This window comes from Wyeomyia smithii, chromosome 1 (assembly GCF_029784165.1).
Source record: "Wyeomyia smithii strain HCP4-BCI-WySm-NY-G18 chromosome 1, ASM2978416v1, whole genome shotgun sequence".
NCBI lineage: Eukaryota > Metazoa > Arthropoda > Insecta > Diptera > Culicidae > Wyeomyia > Wyeomyia smithii.
The window spans coordinates 175919252-175945445 of record NC_073694.1 but is presented as its reverse complement, the minus strand read 5'-3'; the positions used below and the strand labels follow the sequence as shown (position 1 = coordinate 175945445).

The 26194-nt window shown below is 39.1% G+C and overlaps 1 protein-coding gene across 4 annotated transcripts in view; it reads right to left on the bottom strand.

Annotated features, from left to right (window-relative positions):
• LOC129732761 (uncharacterized) overlaps window positions 1–26194 on the bottom strand; it is a 191028-nt gene that overhangs the window by 124274 nt on the left and 40560 nt on the right. Inside the window, exon 1 of one of the 4 annotated variants that reach the window (XM_055693962.1) lies at window positions 12844–13008. The exons of 1 other annotated variant lie outside the window; for it this stretch is intronic. The gene's annotated coding sequence lies outside the window, so the exon portion shown is untranslated. Of the gene's footprint in view, window positions 1–12097; window positions 12117–12604; window positions 12772–12843; window positions 13009–26194 lie in introns of those variants that run through there. 2 more of the 4 variants (XM_055693971.1, XM_055693980.1) reach the window with 2 other exon arrangements.

The following is a 26194-nucleotide window of genomic DNA, read 5'->3' as shown; positions in this document are numbered from 1 at the left end:
CATAATCGGAGACCCATATAAAATCTAAAAAAAATATTAGAAACCATGTGATGGATATGAAAAAAAGTAATAGTTTTTGAAAATAATCATTGTCGAGACTAAATTAAATGTACCAACATGACATAAAATGTTACAAAAAAGGTATGTTGAAATGGATAAAAATACAATAAATGAAGAGACGTAATATAAATATAATAACATCATCATCATAATAATCAAGATAATCAGATCACATTAGTTTGAATTTGAAAGTTGCCGACCCGCCGTCGAAAGGGACGGCCTCTCGTGAACAAACTACTAATCTGCTTGCTTTCAAAACTTACACACTGCTTGAAATTATCTCTTACATTCTAACAAGTCGAAAGGAATTGTTTTTACCTCGGAAAATCGAATCGACTGAAGATCATAAGTGTTTTTCGCAATACGTTATATCTTTTTTTTTTTAATTGCTCCTGATGATTATTGAATATTGATTTTTGGAACCTAATTTTAGATGTTTACACAAATTTATATCAAATAAACGAACTTGCAGACTTTAATAGAACCACATTAGAAGATTAGTTTTTTGTGAGCAAGAGGCCGCCACTGCCAACGATGGGTCAGTTATCGATTAGGAAAGCGGCTCTCGACTGCTCATCACTCCGATGCACAGTGTTCCAGTAAGGCAAAACGATGAAACTTAATTCCATAGCGCCTTTCACCTTCATCCTAGCTTATTAGTGTCTTCGGAACAGTTGTTCGTATGAATGACTCGCATAATTCCAAATTGTCAAATATTATGAAAAATTTACTATACGGAAAATAAATAACTAACTTTTTGTGTTTTTTTCCCTTGTAGAAGACTGAACCACTGCGACCATTGTTTGATCTATTGTGGTAAACTTTTTGTGTTAAGAGACAGAGGAATAGGAAAGTTGTAGAAGATTGAAAAATATGAAATTTTGTTGAAGAAATGTAAATCCTAACTTTTTCGGTGCAAAGTTATAAGTATATTATATGGAACTTACCTAAAATTTAGTTTTTTTACTTAACTTTTGTTAGTTGCATTTTACACAAAATTCGTGTTCAAAGGAATTGTTAGGACACACAAAACACACATTTTTACCAGAGATCATACCTCTGCAGGTCTTTTCCTTAGTTATATTATTTTCATTTTACAGTAGGTTTTTTATATATTAAATATACTAGCTTTTTTGATAGATGAATAGTTTATTTGGCAAAGTTTTAGAACGTGTAAAAATATGAAACAAAATTCCTATCTTCATTGGGTACAGATTTACAGAGTATATTATTTGAAGGTTAGTTTTTCGTACTTAACTTTTGTTAGTTACATCTTACAAGAAAACATTGTTCTAAAGAAGCATGTGGGCATACAAAACACACGTTTTTGTTGAAGACCACATCTCTCCAGGACTTTTCCTTACAAAGTTATAGCATGTTTTGGCTTATTTTTTCGATAATTTTAAGATTGTATAAGGTTGAAAGGAGCAACTGGAATCATGATCATGTCAGCACTTTTTCAGAAAGTTTAGCTCGAGTACTAAAAATTTTTATAAGTTCCGTCCATCGTAATCAACCCACTCTTTATTCTACACGTTGTTAAAATATCGAAAAAATATGCCAAAATATACTACAACTTTGTAAGTAAAAGTACTGGAGATGTGTGGTCTCCAACAAAAATGTGTGTTTTGTATGCCCAATTACTTATTTAGAACAACATTTTTTTGTGAAATGTAACTAACAAAAGTTAAGTACAAAAAACTAACTTTTAAGTAACTTTATATAAAATACTCAGTAACTCTGTACCAAATTAAGATGGGAATTTCATTCATTCAGCAAAGTTTCATATTTTTGCATGTTCCAAAACTTTGCCAAATAAAACATTCCTTTATCTCTTAATATGGGTGGATTGGGACAAATGGAACCTACAATAGTTCATAGTACTTCAGCTTAACTTCAAGGAAAAGTATTGACATCACGATTCCTCCTGCCTCTTTTTAACCTATACGTTTTTGAAGTTATCGAAAGAAACAAGCTAAAATATGACATAACTTTGTAAGGAAAAGTCCTGGAGATGTATGTTCTCTGTCAAAAATGTGTGTTTCGTGTTTCCTAACAATTCCTCTGAACAACATTTTCGTGTAAAATGCAACTAACACAAAAGTTAAGTACAACATACTAAATTCTCAGAAAGTTCCATGTACCGAATAAAGATAGGTTTTTCATTTGTTAGAATTTTTCGAGTACAAACTTGTCAACGACCTTCTCAGATTTGGTTCAAACTTAGTCAAATAATTAGTCAAGGAATCCAGAAAAAAAAATTTTTTTTTTCTATTTTTATTTTGAAAAATCAAATTGTATTTTTGGGCAAATGACTCGAGTTACAGCATTTTTGGACATAAAGTTGAATATTCTCTGGTTTTACACGATTTTCTCTTCTAAGTTTTTTTCATGTCTTCGTAAATGTTACATCAGCGGATATTTTGGAATTTGCATTCTGAAGAAAATTAGTTAACGAATTCAGAGAAAAAGACGTCATTGAATTCTTTAAGGCAGGAACTGAGCGAATTGCTATGGCCATAGCTTGTCCTGTGCCCGGGTATGGATATCATTGTCCAGTGTCGCAACTGGCACTGAGAAGCATTTATTTGAGAAGGTCGGAGCAGTCGATGTTGATCCCCTTGCTGAGAGCAATACCAGGTCAATTAAACGACACCGTTGTAGGTAGTCGAGCAGATGTACAGGATCATTCCACGGTAGATGACGAACAGTAAAGCGTAAAAAACATTTTTGAACTCACTCAACGCGAATAACCTGAGAGCTATGGTACGGGGCTCATATGGGAGCAGTGTACTCTAGAACACTGCGTACTAAAGCACAGCGCAGTGCCTTAAGCGCATACGTTAGTAAATTGTGAAGCATTACGGCGAATGAATCCGAGGACCGAAAAGGCTTTGGCGGCAATGGCGGAGATGTGTTGTTCGAAGTGGAGCTTGGAATCGATAATGACACCCAATTCACAGATAGACTGCGCAGGGTCCAGTGGAGTAGTGTTGATGTTTAGTGGAATGATTAATCGAATTATGACAGCGACTGAAAGTGATAACTTTGTATTTGTTAATGTTCACACGCATGCCGTTCTCTTTGCACCAACTTAGAAGGATATCGATGTCTTTCTGTAAGCAAATACAATCCAACATAGACTTAATTATTCGGAAGACTTTAAGGTCATGGACGAAAAGCAGCTTTGCAGAAGAAATTGGCACAAGTCGTTAATGAAAAGCACGGAAATCAGCGGTCCCAATACACTTCCCTGTGGAACTCCAGACGGGATGTCGAACTTTCTATAGCGTGCAGAGTTCACCTGGACGAATGCGCTTCTACCGATCAAGTACGACATTAACCAGTCGGATATCCAATCGGGGAAGCCCATATGCCTCAGCTTCTCAATTGCGAAGGTGTGCGGAACGGTATCGAATGCTTTTGAGAAGTCGATGTATACCGAGTCCGCTTGATTTCGACATTCAATTTCCCGAAATAATACGCTAGTGTAGCATAGTAAGTTAGTTGTTGTAGAGCGACGCGGGACGAAACCGTGCTGATCGGTCGATATTATCGATTTAACTGCGGATAGCATGACCTCATGCATCAGAGATTCCAGAAGCTTTCCTAGACAGCAGAGAATTGATATTCCGCGGTAGTTTTCAACTTTTCGTGTGCTCCCTTATTTGTGAACGGGTATCATTTTGGCCGTCTTCCATTCTAGTAATTGCATTCGGAAGAAAATTCGTCTACGAATCCAGCACAAAATATCTATCTTAGGGAGAGCGGGGGCCTAGTGTGGTTGGTAACGTCTCCGCCAACCACGCTTGACGCCTGGGTTCGAATCCCACCGTCGACATAGGTGTCGATGGTTGTGGGGTGGCGTGATCCACTTACAACCAACCCAACTGGTCTAGATTCAATCCTAGCCGACACCGGGAGATTTTCTGAGGCGAAAAATCTCTGGGATCACGCCTTCCATCGCATGAGGAAGTAAAGCCGTTGACGCCGGTCCGTTAATAAACGGGTCGTGAGTTAGGGACCTGGGTGTGGAGTCGTCTCCCTGGGCGTCGGTAATTGGCCACAACAGTGGCGGAAATAGACCGACGGAAAATAAGCGAGAATAAAAAAAAAAAAAATCTATCTTGGGGGCAATGTTGCTAGAAATGTTATTTTTGCGTTTGAAAAATAGAACTGCATTTTTCGGCAAATGAGTGTATTTTGATTTCAAATTTGTCAATTTCATCGTGTTGCTGAAGACATTTGAGCCGTTGAGAACAAAAGTGGTACATGTGCCATTAAGTAAATCTTTCAGGAGACGCGATAAATGAAAACACTCAAATAGTAAATTATTTTCAACAATTTTTCCCAACATAACTGCACTAAATCATTGCTGGAAAGGTGTCAAAAGACGGTACATGAAAGGATAACGAGTTCTGGTTAAGAAACTTACACAAACTTCAATGGAAAAACATATACCACTTTCGTTCCATGGGAAAAATAATGACAACCAGAAAACGCTGAGAGCAAAAGTGGTACATGTCCAGTCTAAGCATGAAGAATGCATTTGCTCGCTAATCTTAAAACATAGAACATTCATGTCTTCAGCAGAGTTGTTCTAGTGATTGAGTTCTATAGAATGATGATCTGTTTGTTAAGGAATTCTGTCACTTTGTGGCGCTAGTGTATATGTAACAGAAGACATTCTAAATAATCTAGATCGACTGGGGCCAATTCAAAGGAAAATACCCTGGTATCTCTAGAATTGCTATTTGGTCGATAATAACTTCACGATGGACCCAGGTTCAATTTTCGGTAGACTACCGGTTGCCCTCCGGATCCAGAAATACCATAGAAGAGGAAAACTGAAAATTATTTCGGCTATAACTCCGGTATAAGTTATCAGATCTCGGCATTTCTTTAATACTATGGTATATTTTTGCATGTGATAGTTTCGAAAAAAAACACGGAAAATACTAGGACCTGTTCATTAAAGCAAAAAGTGTATGTAGTTATAGGAGCGACAAATTAGCCAACTGAAAATATGATACAGTATTGGAAAAATATACACCGTATCCAGATGGGACTAGGACCTGTTTTTCAAAATTAATCTCGTTTACGATAATTCCGGATCTTTCGGAGGGCTATCTGATGGTAAATTTGAGTAACATTCTGTCATGAGATCATTCATTTTCGTCTGGGAGTGGTTTAGAAAAAAAGTGGGACTGTTCTTAAAAATTAATCTCTTTTATAGTAGTACCGGTGGTTCACGTGGTGACCATCTTGGAGCATATTTCGTTAAAAGATCATTTTCCTTCTAGAATTGGTCTCAAAAAAAAAACAGGAACCTTTAGGAACACTGCTGAAAATGGACATTTTACGCTAGTTCCGGATCTTTCTGTGAGGCCATTTCGTTTCTAGTCAATCCCGCAAAAGCAGTCTTGAAAAAATTAGGAAGCTCTAGAATCACTTTAAAAAATTGACCTCAATTACGGTATTTCTGAAACTTCCGGAAGGCTATCGGCGGCCTGCCTAAAGCCAAACCTGGGTCCAGTGTGTAAATATATATCTATATCACAGACCTCAGAGAGTTATCTTCTGAATTGGCCACAGCATACGAGTTGATACTGAAATAGATAAAACTCTTTCTGTTACATAATAGTCACGGGTACACTAGCGCCACGTAGTGAGAAAATTCCAAAACAGATATATCTTCATCTGAAAGTACTCAATCACTTGACCAACTGAATACATGATTGTTCTATATCCTAAGATCTTCGACTTACAATTTGTCTCATATGCACAGACTGGACATGTACCACTTTTGCTCTCAACGAAATGGCTCTTATGTTAATAACCAAAAATTGTTCTGGCTATAACTTTGGTTTAGGTTATCAGATCTCGGTTTTTATTGGATATTCTAGTACGTTATTGCGTTCTGCATCAATTTATGCATAAAACCCAAAAAGTGTAAAAATGGCACATGTACCACTTTTGCTCTCAACGGCTCATTTTAGAAGGAAAAGATTCATTACTCAGAGCTTTTTCGAGTAAACTACGAGTTACAGCATTTTTAAGAAAAAGTTCAAATGATTTGAATTGGTTTGATTTTGAACATTTATGATTATGCAATTTGAAGGAAATTAGCCAAGAAATTCACAAATTTATAAATTTTCACGGAAGTGTTGCCAATTGCTTGGATATCAATGTTTTCAATTCTAACTTACATAAACAAAGACTTTTTTATTGATAGAATTTTCTCTACGATTAGTTTCTTGTTCATGAAATATTTTTTTAACGCACCATAGATTGTTATGAAGTATTGTTTTTTACAATCCATACATTTAAATATGGAATTTTGTCTGTCTGTCTGTCTAATCTTTATGGACTTGGAAACTACTGAACCGATCAACATTAAATTCGTAAGTAGGGGTTTTTAAGGCCGGGGAATGTTCTTATGATAGTTTGAGACCCCTCCCTCTTCTGGAAGGGAGGGCTCCAATACAAATGTAACGCAATTTTTTGCAAAACACTAGAATTAATCGAGCAAATGCAGCCAAACTTGCCACGTATTGTATGTAGAAGCAAGAAATATTCCTGTGGTAGTTTGACATCCCTCCCTGCTCTGAAAGGAAGGGCTTCCATACAACCGAAACACAAATATCTGTCGAGATTTAATCAAGCAAATAGAACCAAATTTGGCGTGTAAAGGTTCACGAGAGCAAGAAATATTTCTGTGGTAGATCGATACCCTTCCCTTTCCTAGAAGGGGGCTCCCATACGAATGGAACACAAATTTCTTCGTAGGTCATAAACTAATCAAGTAAACCAAATTTGGCATGTGGAGGTTTTTGGTGGTAAGAAATATTTCCATGGTGGTTTGACAACCCTTCTTCATTTGTAAAAGGGGGTTTCCATAACAAATGAAAAACAAATTTTTGCATGACTCCAGAATTAATCAAGCAAATAGAACCAAATTTGGCATATATCGCCACAAGAAAACTAAGAAATTTTACTGAGATTTTAGAAGTAGATTGCTGATAATGTGGGATCTGGTGTATAAATAATTAAGAGTTGAGTTGGTAAAAAAACCATTGAGTTTTGAGAATCTATTCCTAGAGAATATTTAATCCATAAAACAAATTGGTTTAAGTTAGAACGCCGAAATTCCAAAATAAAAAATTACTGTTTTTATTCAAGCAAATGGCGAAACTATCGAAAAAGAATTATATATTTTCTAAATTCTTTGGCCAGTATCCTTCAAGTTGCTAATTACAAATGTTAAAAACAAATCTCTGCTTTTGTTAAGCAAAATAGGAATAGAAATTATAAGCAACCACTTTTTCTTAAAAATACTGTAACTCGAGTAATTTTCATAAGATCTCTGAGTGATAGGACCTTTTTCATGTAACAATTTCTCAAAAACACAATGAAATCGTCAAATAAGAAGAAAAAACATACTCATTTGCCGGAAAATTCTATTATTATTTTCAAATGCAAATGGAAACACTACCGCGCAAAGTAATATTTATTCTATGGATTCGTTGAACAATTTACTCAAAAATGCAACTTCCAGAACGCCCATTGATATAACATATCTGGAGAAAGGAAAATACTTAGAAAAAAAGATTGCTTTAACCCAGAGAAAATTTAACTTTAATTCTTAAAAATGCGTAATGGAATAACATGACGCCTCCATCAAACCAGAAGTTCAAAATCAAAAATCCAGTTCAAAGTCTGATTGTTTCATGGCTCTTGATATTCGTTCATTTCAGGTTATAGGAAAAACGTTATTATCATCCATCAAGATGGCAACTTTAAAAGATAATTGAGTGAAGCCATATAGAAAAAAACGCACACGACGGTCTTCAACACATTGCTTCGATAATTAAAAAAGTCATTCATTTATTTATTTAACATCGCCGTCTTCGACAAAATTATCGCATAGACTGTAAACTTATTCTATAATATTCTAACAACTAAACTATTCTACTAGTGCGGTTTTTAAAATCACATGTACTCATGTTGGAATCGAATTTGTCGTACACATCGTTGAATACATTTCTCCAAGGGATTGTTGTATCCATAATTGGTTCTGTGGTAGCGAGTAGCCAGTATAGTTCCGAAAACGACGAGGAAGGACATTTATCGGCATTTACTTGATGGCAGGGCAGTCAATTACTCTTTGAAGCACATCACGTCCTTGAAGCTTTATCACGTCTGACTGAAAGCGACTCTCAACATATAAGTTGACATCTATCAGAGTAAGGGAGAAGCTTGACTGGGTCGTTCCAATGGAGTGATCGTAACGCAAACCGTACAAATTCCTTCTGCATGCGCTCAACCGCCAGGTTTCGTCTTGGGCAGTGTGGGGACCAAACAGGCGAAGCGTACTCCAGAATGTCGAGAGATAAACTTCAAAACAGAAAAAAAAACTTTGGCAGTCATAATTCCGATATGGTCATTGAAGTTGAGCTCTTCGTCAATAATCACACCGAGATCGCAGATAGACAAGACACGTTGAAGCGCTTCAGCTCCTATACTGTACTGGTGATGAACTGGATTGGTAGAGTATAATTTTGCATTTTGTACTGTTGACACGCATACCATTATCATCGCACCAAATCAGCAGAATGTCTTCCTGAAGGGCAGTGTGATCATTCGTAGACGCAACTACACGAAATACTTTCACGTCATAGGCGAAAAGCAAGAACAGGTAGAGATCATTCACGTAGATGTTAAAAAACAGCAGTCCAAGAACGATACCTTGGAGCATGCCAAACGTGATACAAAATGGCGGGATCGAGCTGAGTTGACTACAACATAAGAGGTGCGGCCGGATAAGTATGACAGAATCCAGTCCAAAATCCATTCTGGAAAGTCAATATGCTTCATTTTTTCGATGGCATGGTAGTGAGGAACGGTATCGAATGCTTTCGCAAGATCAACGTAACCCGCCCCGGTTTGCCTCCTCATTTCCATTTCCCGTGATAGTGTGGTAACATAGCACATCTATTTTATTGTACTTAGAGTGGCAGATGTAGTTTTCCAAATTGTCGGGGACGTTCTTTCATGTAGCGATCGGTTGAACAATGCTGTAATTGGAGCTGACAGTTCTGCACAACATTTTTCAGGAACAGCGGTGGAATGCCATCAGTTCCAGGTTTTTTTTTCGAGTCGAGGTTATCGATGGCTATCCTCACTTCTACCGATGTGAACTGGATAAGGGGAAGGTTGTGAGGGAATGTGGGCGAAACGGTTGTGACGTGATAACTTACTGAAAACACTTTCGAAGTAAAGGGCGAAAAGGTTTGCAGCTTACAAATTAGAGCTGGACTGAACATCGTTGAGGTTTACGTTGGATGAAACGCGAGAATATGCTTTTCGTTTCTTCACGAAATCTCAAAAGCGTGAGGGATCCTGTTTTACACTGGCCTGGATCCTTGATATAAAATTTTCGTAAGTGGCCTGTAGAAACGTTTTATACAAAGATTCAACATCGTGGTGTATTAGTCTGTCGCTGTCAGATTTTGTGAGGAAGAAACAGTGGTGTGCTTTTTTTAGTTTGTTTAGCAGACGACGCAGATTAAGGGTCCATCAGGGTTGATTGAAAATGGAGGGTAACAGTCGTTTTTTCCGTGGAACGAAATCGTTACGAACTATGTAGAGCTGGTCATAGAAGGATGTTAAAGCGCTGTCAACTGAATCGGTTTGCAGTACAGAATCCCAGTTAAATTAATTGAACGACAATTTCACTCGATCATAATCACACGTATTAAAGTCAAAACTAAAATTGCCTAAACTGTCAAACAGTAAAACAATATTGACAGCTATCGTTTTACTAACGTCTAGGTGTAACGGTATACCTGTAACTGATGCGTTACATACGTCAAGATGTTGTGTCAGATTGAAAACCATTGTATAATCGTAAACAAGAACCACCATTGATAATGAAATTGAAACATGTGCCAAAACAATACTTGTTCTAATAATATACATAAACGAAAAAGATTGACAACATGTTTAACCTAAAAGTTGTAATCAGTTCAACAGACACCCAACTAAAATTGACTTCCCTGCTACAGATCTTGCAAATTCACCCGAATGATTGACATGGACGGTGTCATAACAGAGAGAAAAAGTTGTCAACACAAACTCACCAGCAGTAGATAAGCTGGCAGTGGTAATGAAAGCAAACTTTTTCGGTATTCACAATTACTTTTTCTGTGACTTTATTGCACAATCAGCACAACGGCTGTTATTCGCACAAAACTTTGGTTGCATGTTGTTTACCCCAAACCGTTCCAGCAAAGTGCAAATAAAATGTTGTTTTTGAAATTCGCGATATTTTCGCGCCCCAATGGGTAAATATTCAATTCACTTCTATTCTTTCTCTGTCCCTGAACGAGAAACGGCTGACGTAATGCAGCGTTATTTTCAGTTCATCATTGTCACCGCTGCGAGTGACGTGAGAACTGTTCTGAAGCTGGTTTTTTGTTTTGTTTTCTGGCTCTGTGTTTAAATTACCCATGTTAATTTTTTTTTGAATTTCTAATTTTGGACAAACTGTCTTGTTTGATACTTCATTCGCAAGCCCACTCCAATTATGCAAGTTATCGTAGGTACGGCAAAGTAGCTCTCCTTCAAAGCAACCAGTAGGCCTGGGAAATATTGTTGGTTGAAGCAACCCTTCAATGAAAAATTCTCACACATTATGCTCCCTTTTGTTTTCGTGCATGGTTGACTTTTCAAGGGGGCGGGAACGAAAATTCCCACGTCATTGTTGGTCTGGCGTCGTCTGTGAGAAAGTGCACTCGACTGTCTCTTCGAGTGCCTTCCCGCAGCTGTGACCTCGCAGCCCCCTAATGATCTGACCTGCCTCTGCAGTGAAGTGAAGGTTCCATCCGAATTAGGCGAAAAGAAATTGCCCCCCAATGTAGGACAACATTAGAGCGGCAGTCGAGTGAGCTTGCTCTAGCTGTTATCAGTTTTCCGTCAATCTAGCGTTGATGAACCTATATTTGCTCTATGCGGTAGAATAACTTAGAGGGTCGAAATGAGAACCGTAAAAGCAAAAGAAAAAGAGTAATCCGAAATGTGACCCAAAAACTACGTGATTGCCACACTGCTATCACAGTTTGACTGAGTTAACTTTTTCGTTACGTTGTTCGACACCCGACAAACGTGTCTAGGACTGTCACTTGGTAAACTTACAAGAGGGGTTGCACATTATAGCGCACGGAAACGACTTCCAACAATAAGCATCTATTTTATTCAGTATGCATCGCTCGGAAAAAAGAAACCCGTTATCAGGCAACAAACAGCTGAGCACTGAAACTTTCGTTCCCCACTATTTAGAATTGCTGCAGCAAACAACAACTGCGCCCAATATGAATTTGGGAACGATGAGATAACGCTCCTGTGGCCTAGCATCATCAGGCAGCCGGTAATTAAAGCTGTCGAAAAGAGGGGGTGCACACGTATTTCTAGCACTGCCGGGTTATGGTAAATAACGGGCGGGTGTAGGGGAGGACATCGACATCATTTCTTTTCCGTAAATATTTGCCGAAGAAAACGAAAAATGCTGCTGCCACTGCTGCAAGGATGGCAATTTGCTTATGATACAAAACTACCTGAAACGGGGGTTCAAACACACAGCCTCACAGGTAGTATGCGATCAGTTGCTGTTTCCTTTTTAGATTTGGTATTTGAATAAAAACTTAAAAAAGAGGTAAATGTTGTGCTCAAATTATTTTCTTGAAACTTGACATCATTCCAAAGTCCTGGATGGAGGAAAAATATATGAGAAATTGAGATCTTCTCTCATCCTACATCATAGAAACCGAAAAAAAATAGATTGCAAGTGTTGGATACACATTGATTGAGCAACACTTTATATGACGATTTTTAGGAACAATAATTACCACGCTTGAAATTATCATTAATGGAAGGATTAAGTCTAATATTGTAGCGTAGCGTATGTAATTCAAAGATCATTGATTGTTGCATTTTTATGCAAGCCCATCTTTAGTTGACAATGCTGAACACAATTTACCGACATGTTCCTCCTTGTAATACATAAGCTCTGTCCCATCACAACCCGATCCGGGCAACGACCGCCACTCACCCCGGAACGAGGAAGCGTTTTTTTTTTCGTTTCTTCACCTGCGAGACAGTCAGCAGAAGCTATAAGTCACGTGCAGGCTATCGCTTACGGCGCGACACACAATTCAGTCCAAGGCACCGCGTCGCGAAACCGTTAGCTTTGCCAGTGCGCCGTCGTTGTTGGTCATACTTCCCCGCTAATGGCAGCAGCAGCTGGGGGCATTACGTGTCCGCTCTAATGGCATCGGTACAGAGCCATTATCGTTAGAAACACATCAACCGGTTGACCAACGATTAAGACCCCACAGGTGACATTATTTTTTCGGCAGTTTTCTTGCTCCTCGGCCTCCATGCACTTAGAAGTATATCTTTTCCAGCTCTTCTCGTCCATTCGCATGTGACTAATTAGCACCGAATCCAGTGGCATATATTAGACCAGCAAAGAGACGAGTCATACCTTTAAAACGTTAAGAGTCCACTTAGCCTCGACGAAACTTGCACAGCTAGAGTCTTCTTGTGTGCCTTCTGTCTGCACATCACAACACAAATACACCGGAGGCTGGCAGTTTCTCTTCGTCGCTCTTCCGCAACCAACAGATGATGGAGTTTAAAACTAGCGCAAGTAACGCGATCCGTACCTTAAGTCCCCAACGAAGCCAAGTTAGGCAGAACTGATTGAAAAAAAAATCAACGAACCTTTAGCCAGCCAAACACTTACGCAGACCACTGATAGGAAACAAAAAAAGCTCACTAGTAACACCTAACTTTCGATAAAACTAACGACAAAACATACAACAAAACCAAAAACAAAAAACAGAACTAAATCAAGCACGCGCACCGTTCACGTAAGCAAAGTTTACACGATGGCAACCGAATTGCAACTGGTTGAGCGCACGGCGCGGCCGAGCGCAATCGAAGCAACCTGGTCTTGGTAGTTGTCTGGCTATCTTGGCTGCGGTGCGACCTGTTTGCATTATACGTACATCAACCAATACCAGCCAACAATCGTACAGGTGAGCAAGCATAAAAGCCTGAGCTCGGAGAGCTGAGTTAAAAGTGAGCGTTGCTCAAAAGCGTAGCGGTTTGCGTGTACGTGCGAATGTGTTTGTCTCTGGCTAGACAAGAGTTATAAAGGTGCACAATTCTTACCTGAGCTGGGATTTATTATGATGCGATTCGGCATTTATGTCTGCGTACGAAATTCGTTTAAAAGGAGGACAAAAGAGGCTTGGATGGGAGAATCGGCCGATAAACCGGAGAGAATGATGTGTGTGTGGCAAAAGGTGAATTAAAGCGCAACGTAAACTTCTCGAGGTCCATTGATGGCTGGTGGCTTACGAACGAAGTTAACTGTCCAGGTTCAGAGGGACCCGTTCCGAGTAGATGGTCCGACGCAGAGTGGCTTAAAGTGGAACTCGAGAAGGTTCAGAAAGAGAGTAAAAAGGGCACAGGATAACAAAACCTCTAGCTGTTAAAAGTATTATCTCGGTACCTATTCATAATTACTGATCGATGACATATGTTAGTCATTTAAACTTTGCTGGAGTAGATGTAAAAGTATTCTGGATAGCTCAAAATCTCGAATCACTTTGTCTCAACTATTTGAAGTTCAACTTTAGACTTTACTCGGATGCTTGTCAGGATGTTTAGCAATGTAACAAACAATTTATTCTCACATATTGAGATTTTTACCGAAAGGTAACAAATTTCCATAGGACACTATCAAGTGTTATAATAATTAGACTTCAATCCACCTAGTAACCTGAAACATAATTTTGTAATGCTACCACATCACTCCAGTTTTAAATTCCTGTTAAGAGCTCATGCGATGTTGTTTTTTAAACATTCACTATAATTTTATAATACCTGTAAATGATGTACCTATTTGCAACTTATGCTTTTGAATTCAAGCATTTTTTCTCAAAATTAAAATACATTGAGGTATATACTTACTCTTTGTTAGTTTCAATTTAGATGCATAACGCTAATTTCATTACCAAACTGCCTCATATTTCTACACTTAAGTTAAATAGTGTTCAATATTCACACAAATTTCCGAAATGTTATTTCCTAAATCTAATACTATCTAACTTTTTTGCATCTGCATCAAACATCATCTTTAACGCAAGATATATTACTTTTACTTTTATGGCACATCAATCGATCCTTGGCCTGTGTTCATCAATCGCCCCTAACACCCATCATCATCCGCACTGTGGTCCAAAGCTCGTCCACTTCTGCCGGGTTCTCTACTGAATATTACACTGGTCAACACAGGTGCACTCCAAAAAAATCCCCGAAAAAAATGAAAAATTATATATATTATATTATTATATTATATAAATTATTAGCCTCTAACTTTTTATCCAGAGACTATACGACACTCTCACGTAAGTTGGCGCGTTTTGGTAATGGCTAGGTTTGAGCTTTTTGAATGCACCTTTTTCATTTTGTCGACCAGTGTTATCTTCGACGTAAGCTTCATTCGTACCACGTGTCCTGTCCACTGTATGCTTGGTGCAGTATATGCGCCTATGCCACACTCCATTTTCCAGTTTGTCACGAAGTATCGAACGCAGGTCCTACGCTTGAAGACTCCAGGTGTTCGCCGGTCAACCGCTTTGTTTACAATCACAATCTTAACACCAAGACTCGACGAAGTTCTAAGCTCTTAACCCTGGAAAGATAATCTTATTCTGGTGTTAAATTGATGCATAAATTCTAAATCATTTTAAATGCGAGTTTTTGCTCAAAACTTAATAATGTATTTATTCATTTCGTCAATCAGAAGTAGACAATATACAATATTCTGATTTTCTAATACAATGTTTACTTACAAACTATTTTTTTATTCAATAAGCGTTGCGATTGCGTATTGAGCTAAAAAAGTGTTTAAGTTCATGCCGAGACATTGTAAAGTCAATGGTTTCGCAGTATTGATTGTAAGTGGCCATCATACGATTCAAGGGTCCGAATTTTGCATAATTTGTGCGGTAATGATTGGTGGCAAACGTGTTTCGATTTCGAAGTTGTCTTAGAGGTGCGTAGAAATTTAGCTTGGATAAAAGTGTAGCTGAATCAATGCGCTGCGAAGCTATTGCGTTTACAAATGACACTATTGCAAATTCACGACGCTCTTTCAATGATTGTATGTTTATGAGCATACAACGTGCTTCATATGATGGAAGAGGAAATGATGTTCAACCTAATTTACGAAGAGCATACAATAGAAATTGCTTTTCTACTGATTCTATTCTTCCTTCGTGCGTGATTGTATAGGGAGACCATACAATGCTGCAGTATTCCAGTATTGATCTTACATAGGCTATATATAATGTTTTGATGGTATACGGATCCTGAAAGTTACAACAAAAGCGCTTTATAAATCCATGCATGTTATTAGCTTTGTGGATTATTGTGTTGTAATGGTCATTGAAGGTTAGTATGAAGTCTAAGACAACTCCTAAGTCCCTAACTCTTTCACAGTTTGTTACAGTTTGGTTTCCTAATGATATTGTAATGTTTGGTGTTGTTTATTTTCGACAGAATGATATGTGGTTGCATTTTTTACATTCAGCTCTAGTAAGCTTTTTTTACACCATGCATAGAATATGTATATTTCATTCTGGAATGCATTGATGTCTTCTTCATTTCTTATTTCCAAAAAGAGCTTCATATCATCGGCATAAATTAACACTTTTAGTTTTTTGAGAATAAAGGAAATATCGTCAACGTACAAGATGAAAAGAAGAGGTCCTAAATGAGAGCCTTGGGGGACACCAGAAGGGACTAGAATCGGATTTGAGTTTTGTCCTCGAAATTTAACTATTTGTCGGCGATTGGTTAAATATGATTCGAGCCACTTCAGAAGTTCTGGCTCAAGTCCCATTTTTTGCAATTTGAAAAGTAGCATTTGTATGTCTATGCGATCAAATGCCTTACTGAAATCTGTGTAAACAACTTCTACATAGTTTCCTTTATCCATTGCATTCAATGAATAAGTTATAAATTCAAGTAAAGTGGTCGATTTTGAACGGCCCTTGAAGAAGCCATGTTGCTTCTCAGTTATTCAATTTTCAATTTGGAAAAATAGTTTTTCATTCACAATTGCTTCTAATAGTTTAGGAATGCAAGAGATTAGGGCTATTCCACGATGTCGGATTTCCGGCCTGATTTGAAAATAGGCACTAGAAACGAGCTTTTCCATTTAAATGGGAAGCATCCATATTCCAGTTGACGAGCCAGAACAATGGAGCAGTAATTTCTGTTGCAAGATTTTCATAAATACTGGCGGAATGCCGTCAGGTCCAGGACATTTTGAGGCATCTAAGTTATCCAACGCCTGAATAATATCCTGCACATGAATTTGGTTTACACCAATATCTCTTGAGAAGTTTGGATAAAATGCAAAAATAATCGCGGACGCGATCCTCTTCAGAAAATGCTGTATAGATTTTCTGGAAAAATTTCGCTAAAAGATTGCAAATCCTTTCCGAGTTATCCCCGAAATTTTCGTCAAGATGCATTATAGAGGGAAAATTTTCAGATTTTAGTTTAGTTTTTACGTAACTATAGAAGTTCTTCGGACAGGATTTTATTTCAAGTCCAGTTTATGCATTATATTCATCAAACGCATTACTGATTAGCTTGATCACATATATCCAAATAGATTGCTACATTTTCACTACTGGTGTCCTTTATAGGTTTAATGTGCTTTTTGTTTACGGTTTTTAAAATTTTTAATATGACTATTATACCAGACAGGATTTTTGTATTTCCAGTACGTCTCCTTTTCTTCAGGGGTATTTCCTGTTTAATTATATCAAATAAAATTTCTTAAAAAGTCCTTTATAGGTTTAATGTGCTTTTTGTTTACGGTTTTTAAAATTTTTAATATGACTATTATACCAGACAGGATTTTTTGTATTTCCAGTACGTCTCCTTTTTTTCAGGGGTATTTCCTGTTTAATTATATCAAATAAAATTTCATAAAAAGTATCTACCGCCACGTCGACATTTCCTCTATTCTTAAGAATGTATTGCCAGTTAACGTTGTTTAATTTATTGCGAATATTTTCATAATTTGTCTTTCCATATTCAAAGACTTCCTCGTATACATGGTCGTTTGGTCTTTGGTGCGCATTTAATGACTGGATCATTACGGTGTTAACACATCGATACCAGTTTTTTTGAAAAGCAAGAACTTATCGCACTATCTGTAAAAGAAGAGAGTAATGACACTAGAAGCGAGGAATCAAATTGACGCAGACTATCTTTCTAGGGTTAACAAGCTACTGTGTAGTTTGGTTTCTGGAGGAGTTGATGCTAAATCCAATCCTCGCTGTTTTGCTCTTGGACGGTACGAATGCCTCTTCTACTGCTCTGCAGTTAATACCAATTCTATCAAAATCATCCGCAACACCAAACAGCATATGCGACATGCAGATCGAACTTGATTATATACAGTCTTCAATTTTCTTTCACGGTATATAGGGTGTTCACTAAGGTTGAATACACTTAAAAAATGCGTTGAAAATTTTTTCTTGGATATTTTCTAATCAATTTTTATTGAGGTAATGTTTATTGAGAACCTTCATGACATATGTATTTGTGCTGAGGTGTTTATAAAAAAAAACGCACGTGGCGCGAATTTCGTCCTAGATCTTGGAAATGAGCTTCGTAAATTGGCCATAATGCTCAATTTATTCTCGTTTTGTTTGGTCTGCATGTACGACCAGGGCCACAACCTTCTCCAAAATCTCAGATTGGATCTTATGGTACGCGACGTTGTTTTTCAAATTTTCCTCGATAAACACCAGTGGAAGCTTACTACGCCTCACTGTGGTGGTTGTGTCCGTATCGATGGTATTCTTACAATAGGCTTCGCTGAACGCCGGTTTATGCTCTGGAAATTAAACATTTCCTCATCACCACCCCCGCGTGCGTTCACCAGTCTAGGACCGAACGAATTAGAGATGTAGAGAAGCTTTCTCTGTCTTGCACAGCCGTTCTCCAGTCTCCTCGTACCTCGTACGAAGATGCATCTTCTTCCACTGCGCACATCCACCGCGTGCGAGGCCTACCACGGAGTCGACGGCCTCTTCCTGGTTCTCAACTGATGATAATTTTGGCGGCTCTCTCGTCAGGCATTCTGGCTACATGTCCAGCCTACTGAAGCATACCCCGCTGTATTACCTTCACTATATCAGCATGTTTGTATACCAGGTACAACTCATGATTCATGCGCCTGCGCCACACTCCATCTTCCAGTGTACCGCCAAGGATCGATCGCAGAACTTTACGCTCAAAAGCTCCGAGCACTCGTTGATCAGCTTCCTTCAGCGTCCATGCTTCATGTCCGTAAAGAGCCACCGGGAGTATCAGCGTCCTATACAGCGCTAGTTTTGTGCGAGTTTGCAAACTACGGGACCTTAGCTGGTTACGCAGTCCGTAGAAAGCCCTGTTCGCAGCTGCAACTTGTCGTTTCACTTCACGACTCATATCGTTGTCACATGTCACAAGCGTACCAAGATAAACGAATTCGTCATCGTTCTCCATCTATCTCCACCTCAGCACCAACACCACGAGATCTCCCACGCTCCCCACCAGCTACCATGTACTTCGTTTGGGCAGAGTTAATGACAAGTCCCAATCTCGCTGCTTCCCTCCTAAAAGGTACGAAGGCCTCCTCCACGGCCCTACGGTTGAAAGCGGTTATATCGATGTCGTGCGCAAAATCAAGAAGCATGTGAGATTTCGTGATGATCGTACCGTTTCTTTCGACGTTCGCTCTTCGTACTGCACCTTCAATAGTGATGTTGAACAGCAAGTTGGAGAGCGCATCCCCCTGCTTCAGTCCATCCAACGTTACGAACGCGGCTGATGTCTCGCCAGCTATCCGCACGCACGATTTTAATCCCTCCAGCGTCATACGACTCAGCTTAATTAGTTTCGAAAGGAAATCGTGTTCCAGCATGATCTGCCACAGCTCGTTTCTCTTCACTGAGTCCACGAACAAATGGTGCGTCTGCAGGTTATACTCCCGCAACTTATCGAGAATCTATCGCAGGGTGAAAATTTGATCCGTCGTGGACCGCCCCTGTCGAAAACCAGCCTGGTATTCGCCAACAAAGGATTCCGTTAACGGTATCAATTTGAAGAACAGGATACGGGAGAGCACTTTATATGCGGAGTTGAGCAACGAAATGCCTCGATAGTTGCCACAATCCAATCGATTTTCCTTCTCAAAGATAGGGCTTATGAGGCCTTCCAATCAGTCGTTCGGCGTTTGTTCATGCGCCCAGATCCTTAGTATTATCTGGTGGATCACATAGTACAGCCACTCGCTTCTCACTTTTAGAAGTTCGGCCGGGATAACGCCCTTCCCAGCGGCCTTGCCATTTTTCAGCTCACTAATGGCCTTTTGAAGTAGAATAATTCTCTCAGGAAGTTCGGCTACATAGGGATGTGAAATGAAAATCTAAAACCGAAAAAAGTTAAAAATATGTCCAATTTCAAATGCTAATAAATCGGTTAGTATTCGATGGATTTCCTTCGTTCTTGCAGCAATAGATTGGAAAATCTTCTAAAATTCTTCCCAAAAGAAAATAATTGTAATTTTATTGTTCACACGATTGTACTATTGAAAATAGTCAAGCCTTGTCAAAACGAAAAATTCGACCACTGATTGGTCGTTATATGATTGCCTCCCAAGCACGGTCGACAGAATCATATACCTTTTAATTGAAAACATGCTATTTGGCCTATATAAGAGTCTGTTTCAGCCGAAGCCGCTCATAATAGTTCTAGACAGCGACAACAGCAGTCGTCCTCCCTTAGCAGCAGCACTAATAGTGCAGTTGATACCAGCGATGACGGAAAGCGGCCACAGCTGTGGCGTAGCAAAGGAGAGCGCACTAGTTGCAGCGGATTCCAGCAACGATAACAGCTGATGCAGGGACAGTGGATACCAATGGCAGCGTATAGCGGCCACAACTGTGGCATGGCTATGGATAGCGCACTAGTTGCAGCGGATCTCAGCATCGATAGCGGCTGATGCAGTGAGGCACTTTAGTGAAATGCAGTCTCTATGCGATAGTGGGCACCAGTAAATACATTCAATGAAAAGTTGACTCATTTTGACAACACGTGAGCCGTCTAGTTTTGAGTGTTAAATCAGTTTTTCACTGTTTATTTTATCATAAGGAATACTTTATCCGCACTGTCAGTAATAACGCAAATCCGATACTAAAATGGACAACAAATTGTTCTTTTCAGGATGAAATAAAAACTTGATTGATAAGTTAATATTTTCTAATGAGCTAATTCACATTTTTAAATTTGTAAAAGTAATAAATTTTACTTCATCTTCGTGTCGCAAAACCATGACAAGCAACTTACTAAATGGTCAATCCTTGTTGTAGCGCAAAATTCGATTGATCTGATTAGTCAAAGTTTATTTACTAGAAAAAATGACTGACACGCAAGCATTCGGGTTATCTTTCTTGTAAAAGTATTCTACTTCAACTTAGCGGTCGTGGCTTTGCACACAACCCTCCTGTTTTTTCACCTCCTCCTGTATTGGTGACTCCACAGCCTGTTCGTCACTCATAATCGTCATCCTGTTCTTGCTCTGCTCATCCGGCTCCTCACCGTTCAATAGCGCCTGAAAATGCTCCTTCCTGGCTGCAACCGTCAGTTTATCAGTAAGCAGATTGCCGTCCTTGTCATTACACATGACCGGCACAGGGAAATTCCTGCTTCTGACTCTGCTGACAGTTCTATAGAAGCTCCGCACGTTGTTGCCCCCCTGTACCTCTCTGTTTTGACGCGTAGCCGCAGTGAGCACGCGGCTCCTGGCACGGTTCTTCTCATCTGTCACTCTCTGGCACTCGGCATCGAACCAGCCATTACGCTGTCTTTCACGCGTCGTACCTACCACCTCTCTCGCAGTCGTTTCGATGGCGCCGTGGATACTGCTCCACAGCCCATTTATGTCTTCCACTTCTTCCTGCTGCTGTTCTGCGATCCGTTGATTCAGCTCTCTGGCGCATTCTGCTGCCACACCATCAGCTTTCAACCGATGAATGTTGAAACGTGTCGTCCTCTCTGTGCGAGATTTCAGCACGTTCGACAACCGTGCGCGGATCTAACAAACGACGAGATAATGGTCAGAGTCAATGTTTGGTCCCCGAAAATACCTAACATCAGTAACATCCTAAGAGTGCCGACCGTCAATCAGTACGTGATCGATCTGGGAGCAGGCTTCTCCATTTGGATGCCTTTAGGTGTGTTTCCGAACATTCAAACGTGGAAAATAGGAGCTACATATGGCCATTCCTCTGGCCGCGGCAAAGTTTATCAGCCTCAGGCCGTTTTCGTTGGTTGACGAGTGGAGGCTATGCCTTTCAATGACCAGACGGACCTGTGTGTTTGCGTCTCCGATGTCGACTTTAACGTCGTGTTTTGGGCACTCGTCATAGATTCGCTCAAGCTTGTCATAGAGCTCATCTTTGACTTCATCGGATTTGTCGTTTGTCGGTGCGTAGGTGTTGATTAAACTGTAGTTGAAAAATTTGCCCTTAATTCTCAATACGCATATACGGTCATCTACGGGCCAGCTCCGGGCCAGGTTCCGCTGCTTTGCCGCCACTGTAGTAGATGTGGTACTTAAAAGAAGTGCGTGCAATAAGGTCTACTGCACGGAATTCCCTTTCTCCGGAATTTGGCCACCGAACCTCCTGAATCGCTGCGATTTCGACTCCCTGCCGCTGTAGTTCTCGAGCAAGCAAGCCAGCCCGCGCCGGTTCATTGAGAGATCGGACGTTCCAAGTACCCAATTTGCAATCGTTAATCTTTTTCCGTGTTCGTAGCCAAGGTCGTTGCCGTTTGATCCGTTCCGTATTTCTAAATTCGTTGTTCGTGGTTGAAGAAAGGTTTCGGTATGCTACCATACCAGAGTCGCGATACCTACATCCTGCTGATGGGGCTGTCATCTTAGCTGTAGCTGGCGGGATACAGCCTTCTATAATTCAGCTGCCCGCTCCGGGTTAGACGCTGTTATACGCCGCCCCTAATATGGGGACACAGCCGCGTACGACCCGCTTCCCAGTCAGCATACGACCATAGTTTCCACCGGGGGTTGGTTACCCGATCTCCGCTAAGGTTACTCGTATCCCGGTAGACACCTCGTGAAGGTTGGGATATGAGTTGCTGTACAGAGGTGAATGACCACATTAGGGTCTTAAGTTACACGTGTCCAACCATTTGCCAACCCCTTTTCCCCAAAAGGTTACGTATTTTTTGGACGCTCCCTTACGACATTTCATTGATAATAATAACTGTATTCGCTCGTCATTCTCGTCCAACGGCACGAACGCGTCTGAAATGATGTCCGCTATCCGGACGCATGGTGAGAAACCGTCACTTTAGTTGGGAAACCGTGTTCAAGCATAATCTGCCATAACTTGTTGCACTTAACTTAATCACATGCAGCATCGAAGTCTAGAAACAGATGATGAGCTTGCAAGTTTACTTTTTTGAACTTGTCAAGGTCGATCCGTTGGGAACCACCGTTCCCGGAACCCGCTCTGGTACTCTCCAACAAAAGTTTCCTACAATGCACATAAGACGGTCTCCTTGGATACCACCCTCCTACTTTCTCTTCTAATGTTTCCCATAGTTTTTCTCATCAAAAGCTTTGGTTTCTATGTAGATCACTATAACATTCTAGTTGACTAGCAATATTAGATTCCAATTTTTTTCGTTGGTTTACATTTAACGACTAACCTGCTGATGGCGCTAGATATAATGTCGGTCCCTAAAAGAAATATCAATGGTGTTGCAGCTTCGAACGAAGTTCACCTCCGCTGGAAAACATATTACGAATATGATTATCGCTTTCAAATTGTAAGTCTAAGTATCAGAACATTTTAATGCTCTCTATTACACAGGCTAGCACTGAGAATCGCCTCTTCCATTTACGTTTACATGCGCATTAGAAAATCCAAGAGATCATGAGTTCTCGACTCCGACCAATCAGAGGCAATTAAATCAGTTTCATAACCGTTTCTGCTCATATAGCGGGCCTCCAGGCCGCACGCCAGAGAGCGGCGATGCGAAGCGTTACAGAAACAAACCGCAACACGGACTGCTAGAGACTGCGTCTTCTCGGTGCAAGCAAGAATGATACCAATCAGTCCGATCGATGGAAAAGACCATTTGCGAAACTCGTTTGCCATCATTCTGCCCCCGTGAACGGAGCGGCAAGCGGCGGCGGTGTGATTACCGAGACATGTAATTTATTAAATTACATTCTGAATGGGGCCAACCACACTCCCGGCGAGGGTTAGAAGAATCGCCAGCAATAAAAACCGTTCTCGAGATGTGGTATAACCGAAATTAGCGTCTGATTCGATTCTAAAATGAGCTCATTTAGGCTTTGATTCTATCAATCAAACAAAACCGGTCACGTCCATACTGGGGGAAGTCTTCCTTAATCTCGGAAACCTCCTGTGTGTGTGTGAGTATGGGAAACCAATCAATAACTCCAATAGTACCATCTAAACCATTGCGGGGCAATCTGATACTGGAACGAGCGGAGTAAAAAAAAAAGAAACAAACATGGTGCAACATAACGTTTTGGCGGTTCGAAAATTGCCTGTCATAGCTACTTATAATTTATGACAGCCAACAATGGTAGTGTATTCGATAGGCCTCGAAGCGCGATAGAACGCCTTCGCACTTCGTATGCATTTTTTTCCCAGCACTAACTAGAGTACCCCAATCACAGTGGGGAATCGCTGGCCATCAGCCAAAAAATTTTTTTTCGTTAGCTGTTTCATAATATTTTTCCTTTATTGCTATAACATTCAAGTGTCTAAATCCAAAATTTGGGCGCAATATCATAAAATCTGAATTTTTTATGACTTTTCAAAGCTTGGCGAACTGACGTTTTTTATCACTTTTTTGAAAAAAAGTACATTACTTGAAAACGCTCTGTAGCTTCAATGATAGCTTGGATTTTTTTTGACGTCAAAGGAAAAGTTGTTGTGAATATTGTGCAAAACAAACCCTTTTAATTAGATATTGTAAAATTTGGTCATAGAACATAGAACACTAGAAAAAATTTAAAAAAACGTGATTTTTTGTAGAAAAGTAGCTTTAAAGTTTAGTTGCCGCAGTTTGCCACGGTTGTGACTTCATTCAAAATTTAGGTAAAACCGTATGCTTTCGAATGCATACTGTCCGCTGCTGCGCAAAACTGCGCAAATTGTCACTTTAGTGAAAAAAGCGATAGCGGATTTTTTTAGTTTTTATTTTTGAAGTTGAAATTTCATCCAGGATTAATTTTAATCATAACCATGATACCCCATTAATGAAAATTTATGATATCGTACTCAATCCGTAAGGATAAAATATTAATTTGGGCAAAAATCACAAAATTTATTAATGAAAAGTTATAAAATAAGTGTTAAACAAGAAAACAGTAAACAAATATGAAATTTTAATTATCTCAAACTTTATCACTTTCTGCAAGTTTAAAACAATACTAAAAACATTCAGCTTTTTTCAATTTATGATCATGAAATTCGCTAAACTGATTGAAGTGTCAAACCCTAGTAGCAAATTTATACCATCAAACTCCGGCCAACAATAGCCCGTTTGAAGATTGCTTTTGCTTCGCACTCGTTGGCATACAAAAGTAAAACACACATTTTGCTTTATGAGAAAAAAACAAAGAACAGTCGTCGCCCTCCGCATCTTTTCGTATTCATTTAGAACGTTGTGTCATTCCAGTATCTTAGTTTTCAAATTCATAAATTCGTTGAATTTTATTATGAAGCCTTCAACTTCAGCGGCACCACCTAGTTTAATGTCTAGTAAGTTGTCAATTCATGGTGTTACACATGTATTTAAATGTCCTCTTTCAACCATAGAAACCGGATTAGGAAGATAACATATATATGAAACAATGAAACATCGAAAATTACTAGAAGAAATGAAAATTGCAGCGAAAGACATTTTTCCTGCTGATAAGTATAATGAACTTCAAATTTTCTGGAAACAATTCAACACGAGATTTAAGCGATCACAGCGAAAGATGATGATGCTGTTGATATTTTTTTCAATTTGTAATTAGTTTGTATTACTTATGTTGTTTTAGTTTACTAAAATATATATATATATATATATATATATATATATATATATATATATATATATATATATATATATATATATATATATATATATATATATATATATATATATATATATATATATATATATATATATATATATATATATATATATATATATATATATATAGGCAAAATTTGTTTAGTTCGAGGGCTCGTCCATAAATTACGTTTTTTTTTTTCAATGGGAAGGACGCCCGGTGGCACTACTTGTGGTCAAAGATAATGCAATTCTATAAAAAAGGAAAAAAAGCCAAAAAAATATTAAAATTGGCTCTCGTACTTTGTGAACGGCCCCAAACAAAAAATGGATGCCAAATTCGTGTTCAGCGCCCCGAAATTATGTAAATACCATGTTTTTGTCGCATTTATCGACACTTTTTTTGCTTGGCCAGCCTTTGTATGGAGTCGCCCCACTGTGCAATGTGGTGAATCATATGGAGTGATTCGATTTTTTCCCGCTCGATGCAGATTGGGCTGCCTGTATCGTATCTACAAGCGTGCATGTGTTGGGTCGGGAACACTGATAAGGCAACTGCTGATGCAGTTGTTGTACTCTTTTATTAGATTGGCACACTGATGACAGTGTGAAAAGTTTACTAGTTTCTAATAATTGAGTTCACTGTAGCTTTTGGCAGTTTTTTAATTTATCAAGATTGAAATTTTGTGACATTCACATAATTCCTACTTATAGTTGATACACTACACTATACACTTCATAAAATCAACATTGGGCTTTTTTAAGGAAAGACATCCAATTAGCTACATCTTAATTTAATGAGAACTGATATTTACCCACTGCTTTTTTCAAAACCAGCTCGTTTTTTAAAAACTTAGGACAATACTCG